General features: G+C 53.1%; 1 protein-coding gene and 1 long non-coding RNA gene across 2 annotated transcripts in view; both read right to left on the bottom strand.

Annotated features, from left to right (window-relative positions):
* LOC120380599 (tyrosine-protein phosphatase non-receptor type substrate 1-like) overlaps positions 1-26,722 on the bottom strand; it is a 79,871-nt gene that overhangs the window by 48,462 nt on the left and 4,687 nt on the right. The window lies entirely within an intron of this gene.
* LOC120380604 lies at positions 21,032-24,389 on the bottom strand. Its single transcript, XR_005587834.1, has 4 exons — positions 24,019-24,389; positions 23,895-23,916; positions 23,363-23,405; positions 21,032-21,439 (listed from the first exon to the last, which is right to left on the bottom strand). It is a non-coding gene; the product is annotated as an uncharacterized LOC120380604 (long non-coding RNA).

The raw sequence follows: 26,722 nt of genomic DNA on the forward strand, positions 1-26,722 counted from the left end.
AGAGGAAATTAGGGCACTAGCCTGTGCATTGTTTCTTTAAGGGCTGAGCTTCCTAGACAAAGCGTTGGGGTGGGACACTGTGACTGGCCCCTGACCGACTGCTCCCTGAGTCGGGGTCTCCCTGGCAGGGCTGGGGTTGCACACTTCTCACTGCTGCTGCTGGGGTGGGGTTGTGGCGCTGAGATTTGGTGGCTGGGGTTCAGCTAAGTTTATTTTTAGTTTTGGTTCGTGTGGTTTCACACACTTTGGTTTCACTCTTGTTTTGGAGACTAGACTCAAAGCCAGGTGCAGCTGGGACTGGCGAGTTTCATGTCGTTTTTGAACAAAACCTCAACACGGCCTCCCCCGCCTGTACTTCTGGGTTGAGTCCTGAGGCTGTAACTGCAGCAGGCAGGTTTCGAGCTGTTTGGGGGTTGTAACGAAAGGCTCTCATGCCTCTTGCAGGAAACTCGATCACATGCGGAGCTCCCGAAACCAAAAAGCAGAAGTCCCCAGGACTAGTTGCGTCAGCAGGTTGAGGGAAGCCTCGAACATTGACAGGAGCAGAATGTGGCCCTCAGCAGAATAACTGCAACTAGGTGCCAGCCTGGATCAGCCCCCGGGTCTATCTAGCCCAGTAACGTGTCTCGGACACTGGCCGGAACCAGGTGCCTCAGAGGGAGCTACAAGAACCGCACAATAGGCAGATGCGAGTTATTTCTGCCCCTCATCCTGATCCCGAATAATTCAAGATTGACTTAGACCCAGTGAGGTTTTTCTCCCTTCCAATAGATATTTAGCATTTACTACTCTAGCTCTGGCTATTCCCGTGACCCACGTAACCACCGAATCCTTCTTTGACTCTTGCTAAGCTCTTGGTATCAATGCCACCTTGTGGCAGTGAGTTCCACAGGCTAATTGAGCATTGTGCAAAAAAGTATTTCCGTTGGTCAGCACTTAACGTTCCACCGTTCATTGTCATGGAACATCCCCTTGGCCTGGTGATGTGAGACAAGGAGAACAGCAGCTCCTGAGCTGCCTGGCCTGTACGGTTAATTATTATATTTCGCTTCCTTAGCAAATAGAACAAACTCCAGACCAGGGGGCTTTAATTCACAGTTCTGTGTCTGAACATCACCAGATGTCTAAGGCCCAGTCTAACTCAGTGGGAGCCTCCCTGTTTGGGGTCAACGGGAGCTGGGTCAGGTGCCAATAGGATCAGATTCTTTCCCCCTTACTGGGTGGACTAGGACCTGACGCTTGAGGAATCCTATTGAAATCCAGTGGCGTTACTCATGGAGTCAGTTATTACTCAGCCTGCATAAGAGCGGCAGAATCTGGCTGACAGGGAGCTATAATTAGATGCTACGTCCAGGGAAGGAAAGCCCAGGCCCTGTGCGCAATACAGAGCCACCAGATTTGGAAGGACGTCCAGCGTGGCTGATGGATGTGGCTTTAGCCTCCCTATGGTGTGGCAGAGGACAGCCAGTTCGACAGATCAAGCGTGAAGCAGAGAGCACAGGTGATAAATATAGATCTGGTGAACTTTGGGGTTTGATGTCGTTTGTTCTTTTCAGCTTCCTTTTTCTTCCCTGCTTCCATCTCGCAGCCAACAGGAATGATAGACTCTCTGGATGGGGGTGGATGTGTGTGTGTCCTAGAAACCTGCTTTCACAGCTGTCTGTGGAGACACAAATGGGAAATGAGTTTGCCATCCTCTTTCCACTCCTTAAGGGATGTGTAACCACAACAGCACACCTCACCGTGCGATTTAGCAGGGCTGGCAACCTCTGTGCAGGGAAAGTTGTGATGCTGGCGTATGTGGAGTGCTGCAGGCTACGATTGCGGTGCATTGATGGACAGAGAACACCTGCACATCACCTGTTCACCTGGGGGGAGAGTCACCCTCTCTGGAGGAGTGAACTCCATCCACTACATCTGACCTTAGCTGCTAGTATTAGCATTAACACTCCCCTGGCCAACTATACAGATACAGACAATTATATTCATCTTAGACAGGGCTCTATAGACCTCTCTATTTTCTAATTCCTCGGACATCTTGCTCTGTCAAGGCCAGTTCATTGCACACAGATTAACAAAGCAGAGATGCCAATTTTAAAAGTGTGTGTGTGGGGGGGAGTCGTTTTACTGGCTCCTTTTTGTTTGATGAGGGAAATTTAGTCAGAAGTTTTAACCAAGCGATTTGACAATTACTGTGTCAAACTGACTGGCCAACTTAATTAAGATCCTCTCACTAACATGTGTTTTCACTCATGGAGGCCGTGCCTATGCAGTTGGAAAAATGTCTGTGTTGTGCTGGGGAGAACTGAATCCTTGCACTAAATCACTAATGGTGGGGAGGAGAGACGAGTATCTCAGAGGCAAGCGCACGGTACCGAAACAGTTCCTATGACAACCCCAAATCTCAAACCTGTTTATCCTCTTTCATAAAAAACCTACAGTAAGCCACAAAAGAAGATTTAATAACTGGCATATGAAGGAGATCAATGACACCATAAAGTGTGTGACCCTTTTACTTTCACTTAGCTCATTTCTCCATAATGAAAACCCTGTCCTAGTAAGTAAACAGCCAAGATTCATTGCTGGTTTGTCCTCTGAGTTTCAACTGCCTCCCCTGAGCTTGCTGAGAAAAAACACATTCCTGAGGAAGAAGACTAATGGCATTTTAGACACAGCTTCATTTTCCACCCAATGGAAACATGCATGTGGTGGCACGTACCTCTTGCTACTTTCGGAAGCAGGGGAATGAAAAATAGAATTGTGCGTGTATGAGGAGTGCCACAGGGTACTGATGGGGTTCAAAATATGCGTCCATTTTTGCAAGACGGCGGCTTTGTACAAGAGATTATCTGAGTCCCTGAGAGGAGGCAAAGTATGATTTGAATATTACATAAGGACCATGGGTTACCATGTGGCAGCTGGCTGGGGGCGTGTGTAATGCATTTGGGGGCCTCAGGACGGTTCCTACTGGATGTACCCACTTTCCAAAATAACCACCCTCACAACTGGCTCCTCGCTGGCAGGCTCAGCAGAGAGGCCAAGGATCAAATGGCCCATGCAGACTGAGCTCCCCTTCCCCCCCAGATCCATAGCAGCAAAAGGCTTTTGAATGGAGAATGAACAAGGGTCCCTAACTGGGCATGATCTCTCTATTAAACCACGAATAACTAGCCACTGCCTGCCGTGCCGTGCCTGGCACTGTGAGATCATAAGAACATAAGAACATAAGAAAGGCCGTACCGGGTCAGACCAAAGGTCCATCTAGGGCCAATGCCAGGTGCCCCCATCTCCATCCTCTGATAGCCATTTATGGACTTAGCTCCACAAGTTGACTGTGCACTGTTATGGGAATAAGTCACTCATGATTTTATATACATTAAATTTCATTTGCCATTTTGTTGCCCAATCACTTAGTTTTGTGAGATCTTTTTGAAGTTCTTCACAGTCTGCTTTGGTCTTAACTATCTTGAGTAGTTTAGTATCATCTAAACTACTCAAGATCAGTGCGGGTTGGTGGGCCTCTTTGGGTCCGTGATAGCAGGGCAGCCTGGGGGAGCTTACACTGGTGCTGTCCTCTCCTCTGCCTCGCACAGAACAGCTCAGACTCCTGGCACTGGAGTCTAACACCTTTCACAAGCTCTTTATGTTCCTCTTAAAGAAAAGTGAGACGTACAGGGCTGGGAACACAACCCTCCCAGCTGAATGTGCACACACAGCCTGTCCGCAAATATCAAAGGTCAGCAGCGCTGCTGACCTGGCAGCATGCAGGGCGCTGTTGAAATGTCTGCCCTTTACGCTGTAAGAGTGAATTTGGCCCGTGGTATGGAATAGTTCAGTCCCAGGAAGGCTCTGTACCCACCTCGCTCTGGAAATACTCCTGTGAGGAGGAGAAGGTGACAGCCCCAGCAGCACACAGACATGTAAAAACGTTTCTGTATTGGTGTGAGATAGCCTGGGACGGACCCAAGGGCTGTGCACAAGGAGCCTAAAGCTACGTTTCTGTTCTCCCCACCTGATCCTGGAACCAGCCTGGGCCAGTTGTGCTCTTGGCACAGGATAGAGCAGCCTGGGGGCTGCTCTAAACTGAGCCTGGCTGCAGTGGCCCCCAAGGGGCTGTTCTGCATCCAGAAATAGTCAGAGCCTTGCAAGCACTGTTGCCACACTTCCTTTCCCAACACATGCTCCCTCGGCTGCTTGGGGAAGCAGCCACAGCTGGGGCCACACCTAGTCAGGCCACAGCAGGCCCTGATAAAATGGCTAGAGGAGGAGCTGGGGAGAGTCTCTCTCCAGCCTTGGAGGGAGAAGGGCCTGGCTGCCTGGGAACAGAGGGTTCCTGACACAGAGCAGGGCTGGGGAAAGGCCAGAGGAGCTGGGGAGCTCCAGCCTGGCAACTCCCCAGGCTGAGGCCTTGGGTGAGGCCTAAGGAGGTTCTGGGGCTGCAGAGGTGCAGCCCAGGGATAGTCAGAGGCCGCTGGTCCTACCCCCTTGCCAGCGATGAGTGGTCATTACAGGCTGCAGGCTGCCCCAGAGAACGGGGCTAGATGACAACTGGCAGTAGCCACTGTGGCAAGGTGGGTATAGCGGGTTGGGGGTTCCCCTGGGAGGGGAGACCCGAGTGTGGGGTACTGCTGGGGCAGAACCCCGAGGTAAAGCGCACCGGGGTCCAGGAGGGACATGGGGGTCTGAGGCAGGTGAGACACCGGCCAGCAGAGGGCACTCCGAGAGCTGAAACTGAGCTAATTCCTGAGGCCTCCAGAAGGAGGCGCCGCACCAGTCAGTGCTTGGTCTCCTACACAGCTCCTGTACCACCGAGGGATTCCTGTGAGTGCGACTGCTCCCAGAACCAGCTAAGCCAGCGCTGCTGCTGCTTTCCTCCAAAAGAACAGTGTGGAGCAGCCTTCACAGGGACCAGAATCTGGCTGCAAACGTTTGAGCCAAAATCTAAAAGCCTGGCAGTGTTCCCAGGCTTGTCTCCTGGTTTCTGACTCGTGGTGTGGAGGCCAGCAGAAGCCCATGGTTCCCGGCTGCGCTGGCTTTCCTGGGGCAGGCTGTGGATGGACCCTTTCCCGTCGACACTGGGCTCTGAGCAGGGTCAGGTCACCCATGCGTGATGGAGCCAGCTGAGCAAAGGAACCTGTTCCCCCTGTTCCTACCCTGCAAACACAGACATGTCAGGGACCCCGGACACGGCGCGGCGAGCCCCTAACCCTGGTGACCTCTCCAGCAGAACACAGCGACGGCAGGATGGGGCTCCATGCCCCTCGGCTCTCCCTGGCTGCCTGGGGTCGCAATAAGGAGAAAGTATTTCCATTTTAACATGCCTATTGGATCAGCCGAGTCCATTGTCCTCCTGCTGGTGTGAACTTGCTTTCCGCCGTCACGTGTGCTTCCCAAGCAAATAAAAGGGAGACAGTCTATTTGATCTCTCTAGTGGGGGGGATTATACGGGGGACAGAAACTCAACCCTCGCAGCCTACAGATCCGGCCTGTGACTAGGTCTGGTGGGCACAAAGCGATGCAGCAGTGGCATCAACGCAGAAGACTGTCCTGGAGCAGAGGCAGAAGGGGGCTGTGTGTTTGGAGAGCAGGCTAGCCCAGCCGGTGCCATCTTTCTGCAAAAGGAGAGAGGCGGCGCCATGCAGCTACCGTAGGCGGCCAGCTGGGCTTATTCAGCTCTCGACATTTCAGGAGATAATCACTAGCTCATCTAGTATCTGTCTAGTCCCCATCACCATAGTAGCTGAGCAGAGTAATTCAGACAAGAGCCCCGTCATGATGAGAGATCAGACTGCACTGAAGCACCCCCCAGCCTCTCTCCCAGCACCGGGTCAGACTCCATCCTGCTCCCGTTTCAGTTGGTGGGAACTTTGCCATTGACTTCAGTGGAGGCCAGCGTGACCCCATGGTCGCTCTTCTACAGAGACATTTCAGGCTTTCCCTGGTTTACAAAGCCCCCGTCAGCATTCTTGTGTGATCATGTATCCGCTTGTTGTGTAGCTCCCTCATATTTTTACCTTCCAATCCTGGTTGTGTTTCTCCAGTGCAGTCCTCATTGGCACTGGTTTACATGGCGCTGGGGCTGGGGACAGTAGTAGATCTTTGCAGCCTGGCCTTGGTCTGCGGTGAGGCTGGCAGTGCACCGGGTGACAGCCGATGGGCACGGGTTCAGATTATCTAGCCGTTCCTCTCCAGCGCTCTGCGGGCGGCTGCTGTCTCGAGCCTGGCCGGGGTTCTCAGACGCAGGATAACACAATTTTTATTCAGACAGGGCCTTTCACGGGAGCTGTTCGGCGCCGCTTTGCTGAGAGAGGAAGATCAAATACAGGAGATGAAAGCGGCTGCTCAGTCAGCACTGGATGAGGAGACCAAAGCTGGGCCGGCCTGGGAGTGAGAACAGAGAAGTGGGGAGGTACATGCAAAGAGCAGCCTCCCAGCGGAGACCAGCTCAGCTCGGCTCCTATGGCGGAGGTCAGAGGGAGCCTCCGTTTTAGTCCACGGAGCAGCACTGCTGCCTAGGGACCACGGGAGTCCTGCCTTAAGCCTCAGCGGGAGTCTCATCTGCAGGCTGCACACACTGAATGGGCACCTACTTGTTCCCGTCTCTCCCAGCTGGCAGACGCGAAGGAAGCTGCAGGTGTGAAGTGGGCAGGGATGTGGTTTCTGGCCTTCTGTCTCGCCTGGGTCTGGACGGGCTGCGGAAGCAGCACCCTGGCCGTGTGGTGGGACCGGTGTCCCTTGTATTGGCCTGAGGCAAAGCAGAGCAGCATTGGTGGGCTCCAAAGGGCCCCTCTCAGCCCGAAGGAGAGTCTCTGGGATGCAGAGCAAAGGAAAACGGGGAGGCAGGGGGCAGCTCTGTACAGCCGAATGGAAACAGTCCAGGACATTCTCTGGACGGGGGGATGCACCTCAACGTGCTGTAAGGTACCAGCATTAACTGCAGCCTCCAAGATTTCAAAGAGCTCCTGAGACATGAAACTGCCTCCCTCTGAGCCGCCTTTCCCTGTCGCAGCCCAGTGACACCGTCGGGTCGTCCGTCCGAGCCAGAGACTCTCCTGTCTGCGAAGTGCTGAGAACCCCAAGCACGTCAAGTCGCGGGGCAGGAGGAATCGATGCAGGCAGCCGAGCGCTGCTTTTCTTTGAGCTCACCCCGGGCTCCAGCACACGCTGGTTCTCCTGGCCGTCTCTTCTTTGCCATTTATTACCAACCTGAGCCTGTTTTCCAGGTCTCTAGGGAAGATGTTTCCCTAACAGCTGGAGTTTTCTGACTTCAGCGGTGTCCCTCCCTGGGGTAACTGGTTCCATACGGTGGTATTCTCACTCGCTGGCCTCTGATCTTTGCCAGGCTGGAGGGTGCGATACTCTTTGTAACAGTGTTAGAGGAGCCACAGCTTTGCAGACCCACCCTTAACCCCCTCCCTATTAACAGATCAATGGCGACTCGGAGCCTCCATACCTTTGAGGATCTGGGCCAAAGGGCTTTACAAGCATTCATTAATCTAGCCTCACCTCAGCTCTGCCAGGCAGGCAGGTTGTATTATCCCCATTTCATAGATGGGGAAACTAAGGCACAGAGCATTTACGTGACCTGCCCGAGGTCACACAGTAATTCAGTGGCATAGTTGGGCATGAAACCCAGCCTCCCTGACGCCTGCTGCTGTGCACTAATTGAGACCGCACTTCCTCCCCTTATTAATTAAATCATTCCCTGGATTGTCCTCTTTTCTGAATCCTGTTCTCTGAACGAATGACTCGGCGTTATTGCAAGCTTTCGTTCAGCTGGGTGTGCTTCCCTGGCTGTTTGCAAGCCGTGCTCTTTCCTTGGTGGCTTCCATCCATGCTAGGCACAGATAATAATCTGGCACTTTTGTAACTAGCTTGGGTAGCCAACTGTCTTTCCTTGGGCGCCGCAGAAGCGATTTCCCACCTCCCGTTTGTCTCCTGGGCTTCAGCTGGGTGCATTGCATGGAACTAGTGTCACCCTGGCAGGGCTGGTCTTCAATCACGGCATTTATCTGTCTGGCGAGAACCCAGCCTGAGCGCTCCATGCTGGTTTTGAAAGGCACAGGGTCCCATCTTGTCAGGACGGACCATCTTTTGTACCAGAATACAAAAAGGGGTTTGTCCGCAGCAGCAGGAGCTGTTCTGTTTGCTTCTGACCAGTTGCCAGGAAGTCCAATTTATAGCATCTAGAGACGAACTGGTTTCTCTTTTTGTCCAAGACCAGCTGATTGATCCTTAGCTTGTTTTTGTCAGGAAAGCAGTGGAGGGCCTGGAAGCAGACTCTGCCCAACCCCCCTGGCGAATCTGGGGCCTGGCCACTTCTCACTTCCAGGGCTATTTGTATTTTCCTTCCCTCTCCGGACTTCAGGGCTTTGCACAGAGTCTTGCTGTTGTGTAACTATGAGAACAGTCTCCTTCCAAAGCCTGTCAGGGCTTCACTTTTCTTTCCCGGCTCCCCTATTGTCTCGGGATGAATAAAAAGCTGGAACACACAAGCTTCCTCCAGCCTATTTCTCCAGGTCACAAATCATGGAGCTGGAAAAGCCCTGTTACATTCCCCAGGCCGTCATCTGAATGAGAAACTTCTCTCCCAGCAGGTCAGGGGCCCTGCAATTCTGAGGCCTATGTCCTCATTATCCCTGCCATTGTAACCCAGTGAGTTCAACAGAGCCCCACTCCTAGGTGCTCCTGGGACTGCATCACAACAGTGCTTAGACCCAAAGAACAGTGTCCCAGATATAGTGCTGGGGCCAGATGCAAATCCAGATGGGGTCTGATTTTTGGATATCGCTCAAGATGGTTGGAGGTGGGTGTGGGGAAGCCAGCTTGTGAAATTGCATCATCGTCAAACTCAGCCCCTCTCCGTGGCTGGGCTTTGGCCCAGCACCTGACCTTAGATCTGATCTGGAACCAGATGCCATCTTCCTAGCGCATTTCTGATAAACAGCACCGTATACATGACGCCCTGTAGCTCTACTCTGTTTTACTCTGTTCAGATCCTCCTACTGTGCCCATCACCGTGTTATCTGGCAGCGACTGTACGGAATTGTGCACACGATTCCTGAGCACCCTGTAACTGTAAATGTACAGAGGGATCCTGCCTGTTTGCCGAGAGCTCTGCCACTTTGGAGAGAGTCTCCGGGCAATGTTAGACTCTGCTCTCTTTGTCACGGGGACAGAGCTGGTCTTTCTTAATGCAAAATAAGTCACCCATGTTTTGCTCATTAGTGTGAAAACCATAGTGATCACTCTCCAGGCATTTTAGCTGCCTGCCTGGACGGTGATAGGAAAACGACGCTATCAGCATTTCTTTGTGCGGTGGAGCTAACCAAGAACTGTCGCCTAGGGCCAGCCAGTCCGCCCCACATCCCGGGCCTGTCAGTCCCTGCTCTCCATAATCAGGTCTCTCTCGCTCATGAGCTCATTTATACTTCGTCAGACCCAGCAACTCATTCTGCTTCTCTGCTATTCCCTTCGTGAGATAGTCCAGGCAGGTTCCCATGCGTCCCCTGAATGTCCCACTGTTTGCCCCCGGGGACGTAAATCCCTCTGCAGTTTGAACTGTGCACCTCACCAGTTCTCCATGGACCCATTGTCACCTCTAATTCTGGCCACTTCCAGGGCCCAACTCGGGACTCCCAGGCCCTGCTGTCAGTGGTAGCCCAGAGCCACGTTTTCAGGAGTGGGTGGCCACGGGTTGCAGGTTCTTGGTACTCAAAGCGAGACGGTCCTCAGGGGATCTGAGCTCTCCCAGCTGGGACAGTGGGAGCTCAGCCTCTCTGCAAGCAAGGGGGTCAGAAGTGTCTCAAGCTGGGCACCACGAACTGCGGTACCTGAAATCAGTGGCCACTACTGAAAACCTCCCTGGCCTTTTCTTGCGAGATGAACCCTGGACTCATCTTGGCCTGGCAGAGAAGAGCTAGTCCCTCTTCTCCCCTCCCCCCCTCCCCCCCCGGGCCTTCGCTGCCTCCCTCCAGGACAACCCTGAGCGCTGCAGAGTCTCTCTCTTTACTGACTTGCTGTTCATTGCCTGATACTCTCCCGCTGCTCAGCCCAGGCAGGCTAATGCGAGACCCCTACGGAATGGGAGGTGCTGTCCCTGCCACAGCCCCTCCCCCAGATTTAAATAGCCCCAGAGCTAACGGGTGCCTTGCAAAGTAACAATACACCCCCCTGGATTTGTATTATCACCGTGCGCTGATACGGGCCAGGAGCTTGTTTTGTGCTTTCACTGCCAACCACACGCTAGGCAGATGGCTTAAAGGATTTTCCCACAATAACCATCAAATCCCTCTCCTGGCCAGTAAGCCGCAGAGCTGGTCACTTCCCAGGTGCACCACTCGGGGCGGCTTCCTCTCCTGCTGTTTGTGTTTGTTCACATCGAACTGGAGTTTCCCTTTCCTGGCCCAGCCAGGAACGCAAAAGCCTTGCGAAACGTTGAGCCTGCTTTCATTTCTCCTCATCTCGCCACCCTCTCTCGTTTCGGTCTCAGCATGGTGACGGGTTTCAGTGGCAACCGCGTTAGTCTGTATCAGCAAAAACAGCGAGGAGTCCTTGTGGCACCTTAGAGACTAACACGTTGATTTGGGCAGAAGCTTTCGTGGGCTACAGCCCACTTCATCGGATGCATGGAGTGAAAAATACAGTAGGGAGTGTGACAGACCCAGGCCAGTGGGGTCCAGGAGTCTGGTAGAGGGCAAATATACTGGTCACTGGATGAGTAGTTTTCTGTTCCCTGAGTGACCAGAGCAAGGGCTGCACTAGAGTAATCAGGAACCTGCTAGAACCAATTAAGGCCGACGGGCTGATTAGATCACCTGCAGCCAATCAAGGCAGGCTAATCAGGGCACCTGGGTTTAAAAAGGAGCTCACTCCAGTCAGGTGAGGAGGAGCCAGAGGAGAGGAAGTGCGTGTGAGGAGCTGGGAGCAAGAGGCACAAGGAGCTGAAAGGGAGAGGGTGTGCTGCTGGAGGACTGAGGAGTACAAGCGTTATCAGACACCAGGAGGAAGGTCCTGTGGTGAGGAGAAAGAAGGTGTTTGGGGGAAGCCATGGGGAAGTAGCCAGGGAGTTGTAGCTGTCATGCAGCTGTTCCAGGAGGCACTATAGACAGCTGCAACCCACAGGGCCCTGGGCTGGAACCTGGAGTAGAGGGTGGGCCCGGGTTCCCCCCAAACCTCCCAACTCCTGATCAGACACAGGAGAAGTTGACCCAGACTGTGGGGAAGATCACTGAGGTGAGCAAATCTGCCAATAAGCGCAGGACCCACCAAGGTAGAGGAGGAACTTTGTCACAGCAGGTATAAATATACAGCACATGAAAAGATGGGAATTGCTTTACCAAGTGGGGGTCAGTGCTAACGAGCCAATTCAATTAAGGTGGAAGTGGCCTAGTCTCAACAGTTGACAAGAAGGGGTGAGTAACAGCAGAGGGAAAATTACTTTTTGCAGTGACCTGTTCACTTCCAGTCTTTACTCAGGCCTAATTTGATGGTGTTCAGTTTGCAAATTAATTCCAGTTCTGCAGTTTCTCATTGGAGTCTGTTTTGGAAGGTTTTTTGGTTGAAGAATTGCCACTTTTAAGTCTGTTATTGAATGTCCAGGGAGATTGAAGTGTTCTCCTACTGTTCTACCACAAGGACTCCTCGTTGTTTTGGTCTCAGTATGATTTCTCCTCTTCGAGATCCTTTCCTAAATTGTTTGCACAAAGTATGTGTTAGGCTTCTCCTCTAAGGGAAAGGACCCTACAGATGCTATCAGTTTCCTGTTCAAGGAACAGGTTTTTCAAATGAGTAAAACCAGGGCCGGCTCCAGGCACCACCGGGGGAAGCACTCGCCTGGGGTGGCATTCCGTCCATTCTCGGGGTGGCACAGTCCGGGCGGCTTTTTTTTAATTTTATTTTTTTGCTTCGGCAGTTCGGGCGGCAGTCCGGGCGGCTTTTTTTTTTTTAGTTGGGGCAGTAAAAATGGTAGAGCTGGCCCTGAGTAAAATGAAGGAGTGTTATCTAGGGGAATGTCTAGCCTATGAAGCCTACGTCAGCACAGCTCTGCTCCCTAGTGTAGACACAGCCTTCACCAACAGAGGGAGTTCTTCTGTCAGGGTAGGATCACCACCTCCCTGAATGACGTTAGCTCTGTCACCAGACGCCCTCTTCCATCGACACGGCTGAATCTACATTGAGGGGTTTGTCGGCACAGCTGTCAGCCAGGCACCTCATTTGTCCCCCGCCCCCCACACACACAGACTGTGGACCCACGTAACTTTGCTGACATCACTTTTAATTGCAGACCAAGTCTAGTAGTGTTAGAATGTGAGATGAAGGTGGAGAACTCCTGGGTTCTGTTCCCAGATCTGTCATTTCTGTGTCCAGGGCTACAAAAGGAAGTCTGGTTTACAGGTAAAATTTAGATCCACAGAGCTGTGTTGTGCAAAGGTGTGAGAAAATTACACACTGCTCAGCAACCTGACTCTGCTGACCTAACCTCGGCTCTAGACGTGGCTAGGTCAATGGAAGAACGGGTCTGTCAACCTCGCTACCGCTGCTCGGCGAGGTGGAGTTCCTGCAGTGACAGAAGAACCATCCGTCACAGTAGCCTGCATCTACACTCTGGGGTTACAGCAGCCTAGCTATGGTGCTATAGCTAGGCTGGTGTCCACCCTGTAGTGTGGACAAGAAGCCCTGAGTCACTTCACTTCTTTTGTCTTGGCTTCTGTCTCTGTCCAATGAGAATAAAATGTAACAGCCCCCTGAGGAGGTTGTGAGACCTACTTAGTTGGTTTGCAACGTGCTTTGAGATCCCCTGTTGAAAGGAGCTATAGAAGTGAGAGTGTTAGTACCAGAAGAGTCCAGATCTGGCTCTGGCCTTCAATGACTCCAAAGTTCAGGATATTCTGGATTTAAAGGGTTTCTTTTGGGCCCATTAGGAAGCTAGGGGCCTTCTGCAAAATGGAGACCGTGATTTGGGTTCAGCCTTTGAACAAAGAACCAGAGTTCAGGGATGGTCTGACCTAGTGTTCTACCAAGGGCCATGCATTTTTAAGCTACTTCACCCTCGATACCCTGATCCCTCAGCTGCCACTAACGATCAGCAGTGTGGAGCCTTTGCCAATGCCCCATAAATATTACGTGTGCAGCCTCTGCCAAATGTCTTGTCTCCCTCATTAAAACAGTTAAACACCTGCTTTACCCCCTACCAGAGACAGTCCCTGCACTGCCCTGCTGCAGCTTGGATGCTGCTTCTGTGCATGGAATTCACCTGCTGCTTAATTCTCCTCTTTCCAATCTGTATTTTTTTTCAATGCTTCATTTCACAGTGAGTTACACGCACCAGAGAGCGGCCATGCACCCCCCACAGCCTCTTCATGCAGCTTGACTTTATGAACTCCTTTAATACCCCCCCCCCCACCAAGGTGGGGCTGGGCTGGGCTACCGAATACAAAGCTTGTCATTGTCATTCAGCTTGAAAGCACCAGCACCCTCCATGTTTCCTTCCCAGGCACTTGACTATCAAAACGACTTTGCAGTCATGCAAACAGATTTCACAAACGGCCTCTCCTAGGGTGGCCAGACAGCAAATGTGAAAAACCGGGATGGGGGTGGGGGGTAATAGGAGCCTATATAGGAAAAAGACCCAAAAATTGGGACTGTTCCTATAAAATCGGGACATCTGGTCTCCCAAACCTCTCCTCCGGATTGCCTAATAACCGTTGCTTTTAATAGAAACTCGCTTGACCTGTCATGGGAGCCGTGATTAAGCCCTGTTGTATTGATACGTATCTCTTGCTGTCTAGTTTCACTTCCTCGTTTCAGTCTCCGAAAGAGGGCCCGAGAGAGGAAGCTGGAAGCTGGCATCAGCCAGAAACCTCCAGGATGATAGAGCCAGTGATTGGCACAGAGGGGTTTCAGCTCTGTACAGAACGTGTGTGGTTGGACTTCTAAGTGTTCTTTCGAAGAGGTGCCTGCGTGCCTGGCTGAGCGTGTGCATGTCTGGATGCTGTGTGTCAGACTGTGTGTGTCTGCCTGCCGCACATGTATCCGATTGCGTTGGAGTGCTGCAGGTGTGTCGGACTGGGTGTAGCACGTGCGTCAAATGGCTTGCTCCCTTCCTTCACCCTGATTTATTACAGGGAAGAGACACCCTTTTTAATCACGATTTTCCTCCTGACCTCCCAGATGTGCGTGTGGCTGCCGCTAGGGGAACATCTGTATTGATGTTGTATTTGTCTGCAGAACAGACAAGCACTGGCAGACTGGAATCGAATTCAAACCTGCAATATCCTGACTGCGTCGACAGCAGCAAGTTGGGGGAGGGGGTCCCAGTTTCCTAGCTGTTGTGATCCCCAGCTCCAGAGGAGATGCCCAACACTGAGATTTTCGATATCTGGAAAATACCCCCTTAAGGGGCTAGTAATAAAAGCTAAAGAAAAAAGGTAGAAAATGTCCCTTTGATACAAAAATTAGCTTCGTCTTCCTTCGAATTCCAGGGGCATTTCAAAGTGCTGAGAGTGCTGAGGCCTGAGGCATGCTGGAGCTCACCGATCCAGTGCTGCTAAGTACACACCGAAACGCTCTGACAGCCAGGGAGGAAGGCAGCTCTGTAATGGGAGAGAAATTCAAAGCACTGCACGGTGACACGGGGAGGAGCAGAGACAGCACAGTGTGTGCTGCAGCATGTGTCGGAGAAGAGCACAGATTCCATTGTGCAGAGGAAACTGTCTAGAGCAGAGATAACCTGGGCAGAGAAAGATAACCAGCAAAGGGGCTTTTAGGGCTGTTGTCAACAGAGCTGTTGTTTGTTAAGTGTATTAAGCATCTTCATTTGGGGAAACTGAACCACGTGAATGAAATTACACCGAAGTGAGAAGCTTGGCCAGCACAACACGGTCGGTGCCCCCTGATATATAGTGTGACAGACCCAGACCAGTGGGGTCCAGGAGTCTGGTAGAGGGCAAATATACTGGTCACTGGGTGAGTAGTTTTCTGTTCCCTGAGTGACCAGAGCAGGGGCTGCACTAGAGTAATCAGGAACCTGCTAGAACCAGTTAAGGCAGCCAGGCTGATTAGATCACCTGCAGCCAATCAAGGCAGGCTAATCAGGGCACCTGGGCTTAAAAAGGAGCTCACTCCAGTTTGTGGTGCGCGTGTGAGGAGCTGGGAGCAAGAGGCGCAAGGAGCTGAGAGGGTGAGGGTGTGCTGCTGCTGCTGGAGGACTGAGGAGTACAAGCGTTATCAGACACCAGGAGGAAGGTCCTGTGGTGAGGATAAAGAAGGTGTTTGGAGGAGGCCATGGGGAAGTAGCCAGGGAGTTGTAGCTGTCATGCAGCTGTTCCAGGAGGCACTCTAGACAGCTGCAATCCACAGGGCCCTGGGCTGGAACCCGGAGTAGAGGGCGGGCCTGGGTTCCCCCCAAACCTCCCAACTCCTGATCAGACACAGGAGGAGTTGACCCAGACTGTGGGAGAGATCACTGAGGTGAGCAAATCTGCCAATAAGCGCAGGACCCACCAAGGTAGAGGAGGAACTTTGTCAATATATATATAAGTGAATTTTCCAGGAATCAATACGGGAATTGGTATGAAAAAATACAGTGCAAAAGAACAAAGCTGGGAGAGCCAGACAAGGAGCTCCAGTGACATGCAGCCATGTAACGCCTGGGAGCTTCATGCAGGACTTCTCATGTTCAAAGAACAGCCGGATCTCAAGAAAACGCCGTGCGACTGAGCTGTGCTCCTGAAGGATGGATGCAGGAAAGTCAGGAAAGGACCCAGCTCCCAACTGAGGCAGGGCCTGACCCCCAGTGGGAGTCAAGTCAGCCTCATACAGACAGTAACATCTGCCACAAAGAGGGCTCGTGTGTCTTTAAACAGCAGAGGCTGGTGGGGGTGGCAGCCGTAATGGTGAAGCTCACTCCTTCCCCTTCTTGTGTCTCTTAGTCAGCCAATGTAGCAACCCATCCACCCCCCGCCCCTCCCAAGCCTCTTGGTTCAAGGCCCCCCGAAGGGGAGAGATGGGCAGAACAACCCATCCTCTCGTTATTTTGGCCACAGGTTGGGCCAGGGTTTCTCAAACAGGGGTCGCTGCTTGTGTAGGGAAAGCCCCTGGCGGGCCGGGCTGGTGTGTTTACCTGCCCCGTCTGCAGGTCCGGCCAATCGCTGCTTCGGGCTAATGGGAGCTGCTGGAAGCGGTGACCAGTAAGTCCCTCGACCCGCGCCGCTTCCAGCAGCTCCCATTGGCCCGGAGCAGCGATTTGCGGCCAGTGGGAGCCGCGATCGGCCGGACCTGCGGACGCGGCAGGTAAACAAACCGGCCCAGCCCGCCAGGGGCTTTCCCTGCACAAGCGACGACCCCTGTTTGAGAAACTCTGGATTAGGCCTAGTTTTCGCCACACCGATTTTTGGCTCACTGATTTCTATCCCCTCACTTTTCTTGCTCACCAGGCACGATCTTAACAATGGCCTTGAGTTCTAGCCAGCGGCCTGTTTGCTGGGACTAGGTCAGTCTGTCTGTCTTGCTTTCGTGCCTTTTCCAATCAACATTTGCTGTCATAGAGAACCGTTATAGTGACGTTTTTGTGACCTTTCACTCACTTTTTACAGTTGAGCTGGCAATTAGGGTAATTTGTTGCTGCCTAGGCCAGTGTCCTTTGTTCTTGTGAGGCTGGGCTGGATTTGTCTCATACCTGCCCTGATGAGGTGTGAACTGCCCCTCTCTTCCTGGACAGTTTTGTTTGAGCTTGTTTTAAGCCATGAGGACACGTTTTCAGCCTCATAACAATATACATGAAATTACAACCTATAACATTACTAATCAGCAATGCTCAGTGCATCATGAGCCTTCCAAAGACACCCGCCATGACAAACTTTGCACTGGATACCACACAATCATATTATAAGGATGAACATGGGGATGCAGGGTGTTCCCCTGAGGCACAGAGTGTCACAGTGATTCAATTCAAGGTATTTGACAGTAAACCTGGATGTTCTAAGTGCCACAGGTGGCTGTATTGATGGGGCCTTCCTGCATCGTCGGCAGGGGCGGCTCTATGTTTTTTGCCACCCCAAGCACGGCAGTCAGGCGGCCTTTGGCGGCTTGCCTGCGGGTGGTCCGCGGTCACGCAGATTCGGCAGCGTTTCTGTGGGTGATCTGCCGGTCCTGCGCCTTTAGCGTACCCGCTGCCAAATTTCCGCCAAAACTGCGGGACCGGCGAACCTCCCGCAGGCGAGCCACCGAATGCTGCCTGACTGCCGCCCTCACAGCAACTGGCACGCTGCCCCCCCGCGGCTTGCTGCTCCGGCGCGTGCTTGCTGCGCTGGGGTGCCTGGAGCTGCCCCTGATCGTAGGAGCTGTCGGGGAGAAGTTGGGAGTTTTGGTAGCTAGTATGGAGGCAGTAGGGCACTGTGGGTGGTGTGCCAGGCCCTGTGGGAGCCATGGAAACCTGGGTATCTTTGCTAAAATCATCAGCAAAGGAGGCTCCAGGGGTTGGACTGGGCCACCTTGGGGGCATGGCCAGCGCCCAGCCCCACACAGAATGTATATGCATTGTGCAGACGGCTGTAGTGTCACAGACACCATCAGCACCCGCCCCTCCTAGCTGCATGGCTCCAGGAGCTGGGGGCAGCGCATGGCCATCAGCTTGTTTCAAGGGGGTCGGATGGTGAATGAGGGAGAGACTAATCTACACGTTAAGTTGCTTTAAAAAAATCAGATGAAGTTGTGAATCAAGAAATTTACTTTTACCAGGGTAAAGCAACAACCTCCTCTTCCTGTTTCTCTCCTTCAAGGACGATCACGGTAGCCTCTGAGAAACTGACCCCTGTAGCGTACGAATGGCCCATGTGCTGGGGGGTGACGTACAGTGCGCTGCTAAGCAGATGCTCCTTTAAATGATGCTCGTCGGCAGAAAGCCCAATCCTGAGGGGTGCTGAGCTCTCAAAACTACTGTTGATGTTCCTGGGAGCTGCAAAGGCCCCGCACCGCTCAGGCTTTGGCCTGCTGTTTGCAAAGCGCGTTGGGATTCTCTGGGAGGAAGATGCTTTATTAAACGCGTGATATTACACAACCTGAATGCTCCAGAAGGCTTTGAACATGATTAAGAGCTACGGGCTGGAAAGGCAGCTTGAGAGGCCGAGTTACATGAGGACAGTTCTAATACAATTAAGTAGCAAAAGCGCCATAAAAAGAGGCAGACAGCCGGGGTACGGAAAGCACTTTCCCTGTTAACTACTAGAGGGAGCTGTTATATTAAGTCTGTATTTGCTATTGGGGATGGAGCGTTTATTTTGCTCCCAATGTTATTAGACAGGAACCAGCAGGAGGCTGAATTTGATACAGTCATTTTGCTGGGCTGTGAAAGGGCATTCGCGTTTCCGAGTATTGCATGGAAAGGGACTGTCTGAGAGTGAGGCCAAGGAAGGAACCTGGCTTAACATGATCAACTCCTCTCGATTCCTCGCTCCTTCTATGTGCTTTCACAGCACCTGTGAAAGCAAACCTTAGATGCTGGCTGGGGCTTGGGATTTTAGTATGTTTTAAACCGTCTTTCTGGAAAGGGATACAAAGTTCAGATGCACAAAGGGTTACAAACGCCGCTGGCCTGTTCCCTGGGCACTGCGCCGGATTCCTCCTAGTTTCTACACAGCAGGAAAGAAAGAGGAGCTCGGATCCGTCTTGTGCAGAGGTGCTGTAGGGTCCAGATTCACATTTCTTACTAGTCTGTGCTACAGAAAACTCTCTGCTTGTTTGGTGCTGGGTGATCCTCTTTGGAAACCCGTTCAGACCCTATGCATGTAAACTGCCCCTGTCATTTCCTGCCCCTCATTTGCATGCAGAGAAACTCTCGGGATATTCTTCCTCCTGACGCTAATGAGCACAGCAGGCCGCTCGGGGGGTACACTGGAATCAGCTCCAACCCCGTCTGTGATGAGAATACAATCTAGCACCTCCCGCAGCCCTAGCAGGGCCTGCTGCTCATGTCACGTACACAGAGGTGACTCAGGAGCGACGCCGCTGAAGCCTAGGGGGTGAGGGTTTCACTGGTTCGTGAGAGGAGCATCAGGCCTAATGAACTTGTGTTGGTTTCAAGTCGTATCCTTCATCCAAATCTGCTGTTCGCTGTGACAATGAATCATGCAGGGCCAGATGGTGCCCAGCCCTTAGATGGGGGCGTGGAGGGGGTGGGTGGCGGAAGGACCCTTATCCTCACCCCCTTCCCTGGCTTATGTAAGTGTAGGTGAAATTACAGCCCTGGCACCTGGGGTGTGCAGGGGTTATTCCTGCCCTGTTCCCCTGGTGCAGCCAATGCCAGGACTCTGCCCCATCTGTGCATGAGCCAACGCAGCCGTCCGGGTGTGCGGGACTTCGCTGCACCCTGCAAAGAAGGCAGCTGGGATGCAGCCACTGAGTGTCTGCACACTGCTCTGGGCCAGATCCTGAGCTGGTGTAAATTGGGGTAGCTTCACTGCAGCCAGTGGAGCTACCCTGATTTATACTAGCTCAGGATCTGTCCCCATGAGGCAGAATGCCTCCCATTGCCCCCCTCCCACCCCCGCTGGTGCTGCTTCACGCCACCCCTTGCCAGGGGCTGCACCAGCACGGCCCCATCCAGCCCTTCGTTATGGAATCATTTCCCTTCAGTGACTCATTCAACCCTCCTCTCCAAAGTGCCGAAAACGCCCCGGGCTCCCACAGGTGCTAGGAAACCTTCAGACTGGGGGGCTGATCCCAGAAATGGAAGGTCCTGCACAATTTAGCAGCCCCTTCATCATCTTCAAAAGGGCCGTCCCCCAGTGCCAAGTTCCTTTAGGCACCCTGGCTGTCTAGCCCCTCGGTAGGGCTGTGTCTACAGCACCGCGGTGTAGACGCTCCGCACCATGATGGGAGGGGTGTTTCCATCGATGTAGATAACCCACCTCGCCGAGAGGGGGGAGCTAGGCTGACAGAAGACCTAGCTGCATCTACAGTGGGGCCTAGGGTGACATAACGACGTCACACTAGGAGCGACATTTTTCACGGCCCCGAGCGGTGCGGCTGGGTCAATTGCATTTTTAGGTGTAGACAGACGAGGCCTAAGATTCCCAGATTATAAGGCTAGAAGGTTTGACCGTGATCATCTAGTCTGACCCGTGTGCCACAGGCCATAGGACTTCCCTGCGTTAATTCCTGGTTGAACCAGAGCAGATCTGTTAGAGAGAAAAAAACCCAGGATGGAGACTCCACCACGGCCCTTGGTAAATTGTCCCAGTGGTTAATTATCCTCCCCGTTAACATGCGTTAGTCTGAATTTGTCTAGCTTCCACTTCCAGCCGTTGGGTTGCATTGGACTTTTCTCTGCTAGACTGAAGTGCCCTCGATTATCGATGGGGTCCCCTGGTCGGTACGTACAGATAGTGACCAAGTTGCTCTGTGGTAGGATGGGTTCTCCCGGCCCCCTCCCCCGGTCAGGATGGGGTTAAAGAGCAACTCTGGGCACAGTCAGCCCCAAACCAGCCACCAGTGCAGCTTGTCAAACCTGGAGAGGGGCAGCCCCTCGACGGGGGGATCTGAGCCTGGTGCAGGCTGGCGCTCGGAGGGGAGCCGGGCTGAGCTCCCAAGCCTCCCCGACAAGGAGCTGTGGGTCAGGAAAGCTGCCGAAGATCCTCTGGAGAGGTAGAGGGGCCATCTGTAGTTTGCTCTGCTTCCCCTAGAGCCCAGGGGGGTTAGAAACCCAGCCTCCCTTCCCGAGGGCGATTTGCCTTGCACGGGGCGAGCCCGGGCTGTTTTGTGGGCTGCAGGATTCTTTGGTTTGTCATTTGGGACTGCAGCCAGGAGGCCCCACAGTTGTTCAGCGGGAAGGGGCGGAGTGGGGGCGGGGTCTTGGGGCTGAGCACCCCCAGAGAAAAGGAGAATTCAGCCCTATGTGTGCGTCCCACCGTTAGAAAACTTCATCCTAAGAACAACCTCAGAAATCCCAGAGGCAGTTCCTGTGCTGGCCTCTGATACCGTCCGTTCAAAGGCCGTGGCTCAGATTTCACAGGCAAACAGTTGTTGGCTCTGCTTAGAGAGAATATGATTGGAATCTTTAATTGTTTATGAAAACAGGAACATGCCAGGCGGCTGCTGGCTCTCCAGGTCATGAGTTCCCCGGTTCTGAGTCACCCGCGATAGCGCAATAAGGTGCCAGGGAACAAGAGACTCTGTGTCAGTTCTGGGCCCCCCACGGGGCAGACCGTGTGTCACCTGGATGACTGTGCGCTGTGTTCTGCAGAGAGCTGCTGCTTCCTCCTCCGACAGTCTCTCCAGAGCCTCGCTGCCGTGCCTTCTCCCTCTACCTGGCGGTGGCCTGGGTTACCTTCACGGCAGCGTATTCAGAATGCTCTGCTGGGACGCTCTTCTTGGGCTGCTGGGGCTCGGCCGAGTGCTGCAGGTCAGCGTAGAGCACGTCAGAGTCTTTGTTAGCACCGGGCTGAAATGAAAGGGTTTGTGAATTGGTTCCTGGGTGCAGTAGCGAGCTGTGTACGTGCTGAGTTATGCATGAGCACAGGCACGGTGTGGTATCCCTGTGTTTAGAGGAACTAACTGCCCTCGTCTTATCCCTCTTAATTACTCCCTGCCCCACTGTGGTGTCGCTTTGCACCCAGCGAGCAGGGAGGGGGAGAAGAGGAGAGATTGCAAAGTTACAGTCAGCCCGAACCAGCCAGTTTCCTCCCCCCTGCCCTCCAGGCAGTTTATTTCTTCATCCCCTCTCTGCTCTCAGCACATACGGCCACCAGAGCGGTACGTGCGTGACCTGGTTCGAGCTGGATGCTGTTCCGTTCAATAAAACCTCCCCACACAGCCTACAAACTCCCGACTTCTCTGGGCACAGTCCACGCCTGGCACCGGAGGGGTTAATGCCAGCTGGGCTGCCAGTGAATCACACACAGACGCTAGGTTTAAAAAAAGAATGTGAAGGCTCTAGAGAAACCCCAACAGGAACCTGAGCTAGCGGCTGAAACGCCACCCAAGCTGCAGTGAGCCACGGGGGAAGTAGCCGCGGGCTGGAAAATCTCCCTGTGCCTGGGCGACAGCAGGGGCTGGACGGGGTTCAACTCTGGTACCAATGCAAGCCCGGAAAATCAACGTGACCCCTTCCTGGGCCAGGTGCTGCTCCCCACTGCAGCGCCTTTCCTGGTAACGGCCGGGAATAGCCAGGATGACCGTGGGTACGTCTGCACTGCAGGCGGAGGTGTGAGTGCAGCACATGGAGGCATTCTGGAGCTAGCTTCCTTCTAAAGAGCTTGTCAAGATGGCAGTGCAGTGGAGGTGGGCTGGGCTTGCCACCTGAGCAGTTCCCCGGGCCGGGTCCCCAGCGGGCTCGTACCCAGGGCGGCATGCTGCCGTCCGTGCCACTGTATGGACACACTGCTATTGTTAGCAAGCTAGCTCGGGTTTGTCTACAGTGCTGCAGTGACACCTCCTGACTGCAGTGTAGACCGGGCCAGAGAGGCCCCTAGTGGGACTGTCCCCCACCTAGGAATTGCGCATAAGGTTGCTCCTGTTGTGCTTCACCTCCGGAGAGGCCCAGCACAGAGCCTGGCCCCACGTTACTGACTTCCCTTCCCATGGGAATTACCGTGGTCCCTTCTATTCTCTGCCTGTCGCCTGGGGCTGCTGGGTCAGTGTGCGGGTGCTGGGCATTGGTGGCCTGGCCCTGTGCCATAGAGAAGGTCGGGCTGGACGATCTGGTGGCCCCTCCTGGCCTGGAACACTAGGACCCTGGTGTTTTAACAGCGACGACGGGGCAATGAGCCTGATTCTCCCCAGGTTACACTGGTGTCGCTGCGTTGGCCTCAGGGGAATTACTCCTGCCTTACACCAGTGAGAGAAGACCCTGGCCAGCGCCTCTGCGCACTGTTGGGAGGTGGCGCAGGCTGGAAAGTGACAGCCCAGATGGCCTCTTGGGCTGCTCAGTGAACCCATTTGGGAGGCCAAAAGGGGAACAGCTGGGAGCTCCCCTGTGCCCCAGCTGGGGCTGCTGCGTTGGGTTTGTGCAGCCTCAGACATCCTGGGAACGGGACCAAATACCCGCAGCCCCTACACATCAGGCTGAAACCCTGCGGGCCTGGTCCTAGGAAGCAGGGAGGAGGCCCAGTGCAGCTGGGGGTATGTCCAGAGGTGACGGTAAGCCGGTACGGGGAGGGGCCGGCTGCCCTGAGAACATGCCTACGGTCTCAGACGTGCGTGTACCCAGGGGGCCCGGCTAGCCTCTCCCGCTGCTGCAGCTACACTCTGGTGTTAGCACCCAAGTGTGATCTGAGCCAGTGCAGGTTACACGTCTCCTCGGGCTGGGAACCGCACCCCTCGCTTGAGCTGTGAACTCTCCCTTTGTATCAGCATCCTGCCATACCTGGCTCTGAGCCCTCGCGGCGTCTGGAAAGGGAGTCTGAGACCTGTGGGAAAGAGAATCCTAATGAGACACAGGGAAGAGGCTTTTGTCCCCCCGCCCCCAAGAACTGAACTGTGTAGAAGAAAAGCAGCTGGGCCCATCCCTGGGACAGAATCTGGCCCTGAAAGTTTGCCCGGGGTTCTTGGCCAAACCTGAAATCGGCTTTGTATTCGGGGTGATTTTGGAGGCGGACGTTCTGTGCACTTGCTTTTTATATTGCTTTGCTGGACTCTTAAATACCAAGGTAACAGGTGCCTGAGAAAGGCCTAGGCCCCAGAGCGATGTCCCAGCATAGAGACAAACTACCGGGGTCAGGCTTCAGGCAGAATTCAAGTCACAATAACAGGGCACAGCTACGTGCTATGGATAAAAGATCTTTTACAGAACAAAATGCAGTGAGGGGTTTAAGCCAGGAGGCTGGTGGGTCAGACAGAGCGAGAACGGGTTAGCTTGACTAACAGAGCTGTTGGATTAACACCAATTTTATACAGACCTGGCTGTGCCGGGGCTCCTACCTAGATGGGCAGAGGAAAGAAACAACGGGTCAGTTAGTCGTGCTAGGAGCAGCAAACATCCCTGGAGTAAATGGAACCGGCTGGTTGAACCCCTGCACTCACCTCTCTTCTTTCTCACAAAGAAGTAAGTGGAGACTAGGAATAGAACGACCAGGAGGACACAGACTGTCCCGGCAGCAGCAGCCACAGGTGAAGCCGGCGGGTGACCTGAGGAAATAGAATCTAGAGGCACAAGTTGCACTTCAGGGGGTAGCAGAGACCATTCTGCAGCACATAAATAACTGATGGGTGGGTTTGTCTGCAATGCTTCTGTACCGCGGTCCACAGTCACCTTCCAGGACTGCCTGGGAGCCTGGGTACCAAAAAGGAATTGGAATAGCTCCTACATTTGATCTAGGTCGGGGTGGCCAACCTGTGGCTCCAGAGCCGCGTGTGGCTCTACAGAGGTTAATATGCGGCTCCTTGTATAGGCACCGATTCCGGGGCTGGAGCTACAGGCACCAACTTTCCAATGTGCTGGGGGGTGCTCACTGCTCAACCCCTGGCTTTGCCACAGGCCCTGCCCCCACTTCACCCCTTCTCACCCCCTCCCCTGAGCCTGCCGTGCCCTCACTCCTCCTCCTCCACCCATCTCAGAGACTCCTACATGCCAAGAAACAGCTGATTGGGAGGTGTGAGGAGGGAGGAGGAGGCTCTGATCGGTGGCGCTGCCGGTGGGCAGGAGGCACTGGGAGCAGGGGGCAGGGAGCTGATGGGAGGCTGCTGGTGTATTACTGGGGCTCTTTGGCAATGTATGTTGGTAAATTCTGGCTCCTTCTCAGGCTCAGGTTGGCCACCCCGATCTAGGCAGTGTTACTGACACCTGGTGGGAGGATGCGCACTATTGGAATGTTAAAATCAACAGTTACAACCTCTTTAGGAAAGACAGAGTGAGCAAAAGGGGAGAGTGCGTGACACTGTATGTCAAAGATGGCATCACCTGTTTCCGAGTCACTGATGACTTAGAAGAAAATGATTTTGAATGCTTGTGGATCAATGTCCTAACAGGTAAAGCACCAGATGGGGTATTAATTGGGGTCTGCTACAGACCCCCAAATTATACTAGGGAACGGGATGGGGCACTTCAATTTGAGTGACATATGCTAGGGGTCTCATGCTGCCAGGATTAAAACATCCTGGGAATTTCTAAACACTATAGATGACAATTTCCTAACACAAAAAGTGTTGCATCCAACACAGGGGAATTCTATATTACACCTTGTCATGATAGATAAAGAGGAACTGAACAGAGAACTAAAAAACAATGGTATCTTAGGTACAGGTCATCATGATTTGATCAGATTTACAATGTGCAAACAGAATAAAGTCCAGACAAGTGATATAGATATATACATGGTGCTTTCAAAGGGCCAGTTTCACAAAGCTGAATATAAATTATGAGCCAAATCATGTGGGAGGAAGAATTTAATCAGAAAAAAGTGAATAATTAGGAATTGTTTAAGAACACTCTACTAGATGCCCCAAAAGCCCCAATCAATGAAGAAAGCCATGTTGGTTAAAAAACCTACCTAGTTGAAAGAGGCAGTGAAGGCAGCTATTGTTTATCTATATAAATAAAACAACTGGAAGAAAAGGAAAGTTGATAGTAATGAATATAAATCAGAAGCTAGGAATTTTAGAAAATTGATAAGGGAAGCAAAGGGATACAAGGCAAAATCTCTGACCAGCAGAGTTAAGGACAATAAGGGTTTTTAAAATATATTAGGAACACAAAGAATCCTAACAATGGAACTGATCCATTACTTGAAAATGGTAGAATTATCAGTAATAATGGAGAAAAGGCAGAAGTGTTCAGTAAATATTTCTGTTCTATACTTGGGGAAAAACCATATCATGTAGTAGTCATGTCATATGCCAACACTCTTTCCATTCCTCTAGTGTCTCTGGAGGAATTTAAATAGTAACTTCTAAAGTCAGATTTTTTAACTTGGCAGGTCTGGATAATTTGCATTCAAGAGTTTTAAAAAAGCTGTCTGAGGAGCATATTGGACCATTAATGTTGATTTTCAATAAGTCTTGGAGCACCCAGGAAGTTCCAGAAGACTGGAAGAAAACTAATGTTGTACAATATTTTTAAAAGGTAAGAAGGATGATCTAGGCCAGGGGTCGGCAACCTACGGCATGCCTGCCACACATGGCACGCGAGCCGATTCTGAGTGGCACGCAGCTGCCTGCCCCACTCAGCCCCTGCGCCCGCCGCTCTCCCCTGCGGGGGCAGGAGGCAGAAGCTTGGTTCTGCGGCAACCAAGCTTCCCTCTCCCCCGCTTCTTCCCCCAGAGCGGTGCTTTCCTGCCCAGCCCCCTCTCCGTCCCTGAGCCAATCAGCTGATGGCCCTAGCGGGGGGGAGGGGGAAGAGCGGCAGCCTGCAGGCAGCTCCTTGCAGGACGTAGAGAGAGGTGGGGACGGAGCTTTGGGGAAGGGGGTGGAACAGGGCACATCCCTTCCAGTCCCCTGCCCTGAGCCGCTCAGGGCAGGGGGCTGGGAGCACCCCCATGAGCCGAGCACCTCTGTCCTGATCCTCCCCCATACACTCAGCATTCTGCTCTGCACCCCCCCCACTCAGCATTCTACCCGGCATGCCCCATACCCCCAGCCCTCTGCCCTGATCTCCCACACACTCAGCATTCTGCCCTGCACCACCCATACCCTCTTCCCTGACCCCCACACACACTCAGCCCTCTGCCCTGCACCCCCCATACCCTCAAGCCCTCTGCCCTGACCCCCAGCATTCTGCCCTACACCCTCA

Source organism: Mauremys reevesii, linkage group 13 (assembly GCF_016161935.1).
Source record: "Mauremys reevesii isolate NIE-2019 linkage group 13, ASM1616193v1, whole genome shotgun sequence".
Classification (NCBI taxonomy): Eukaryota; Metazoa; Chordata; order Testudines; family Geoemydidae; genus Mauremys; species Mauremys reevesii.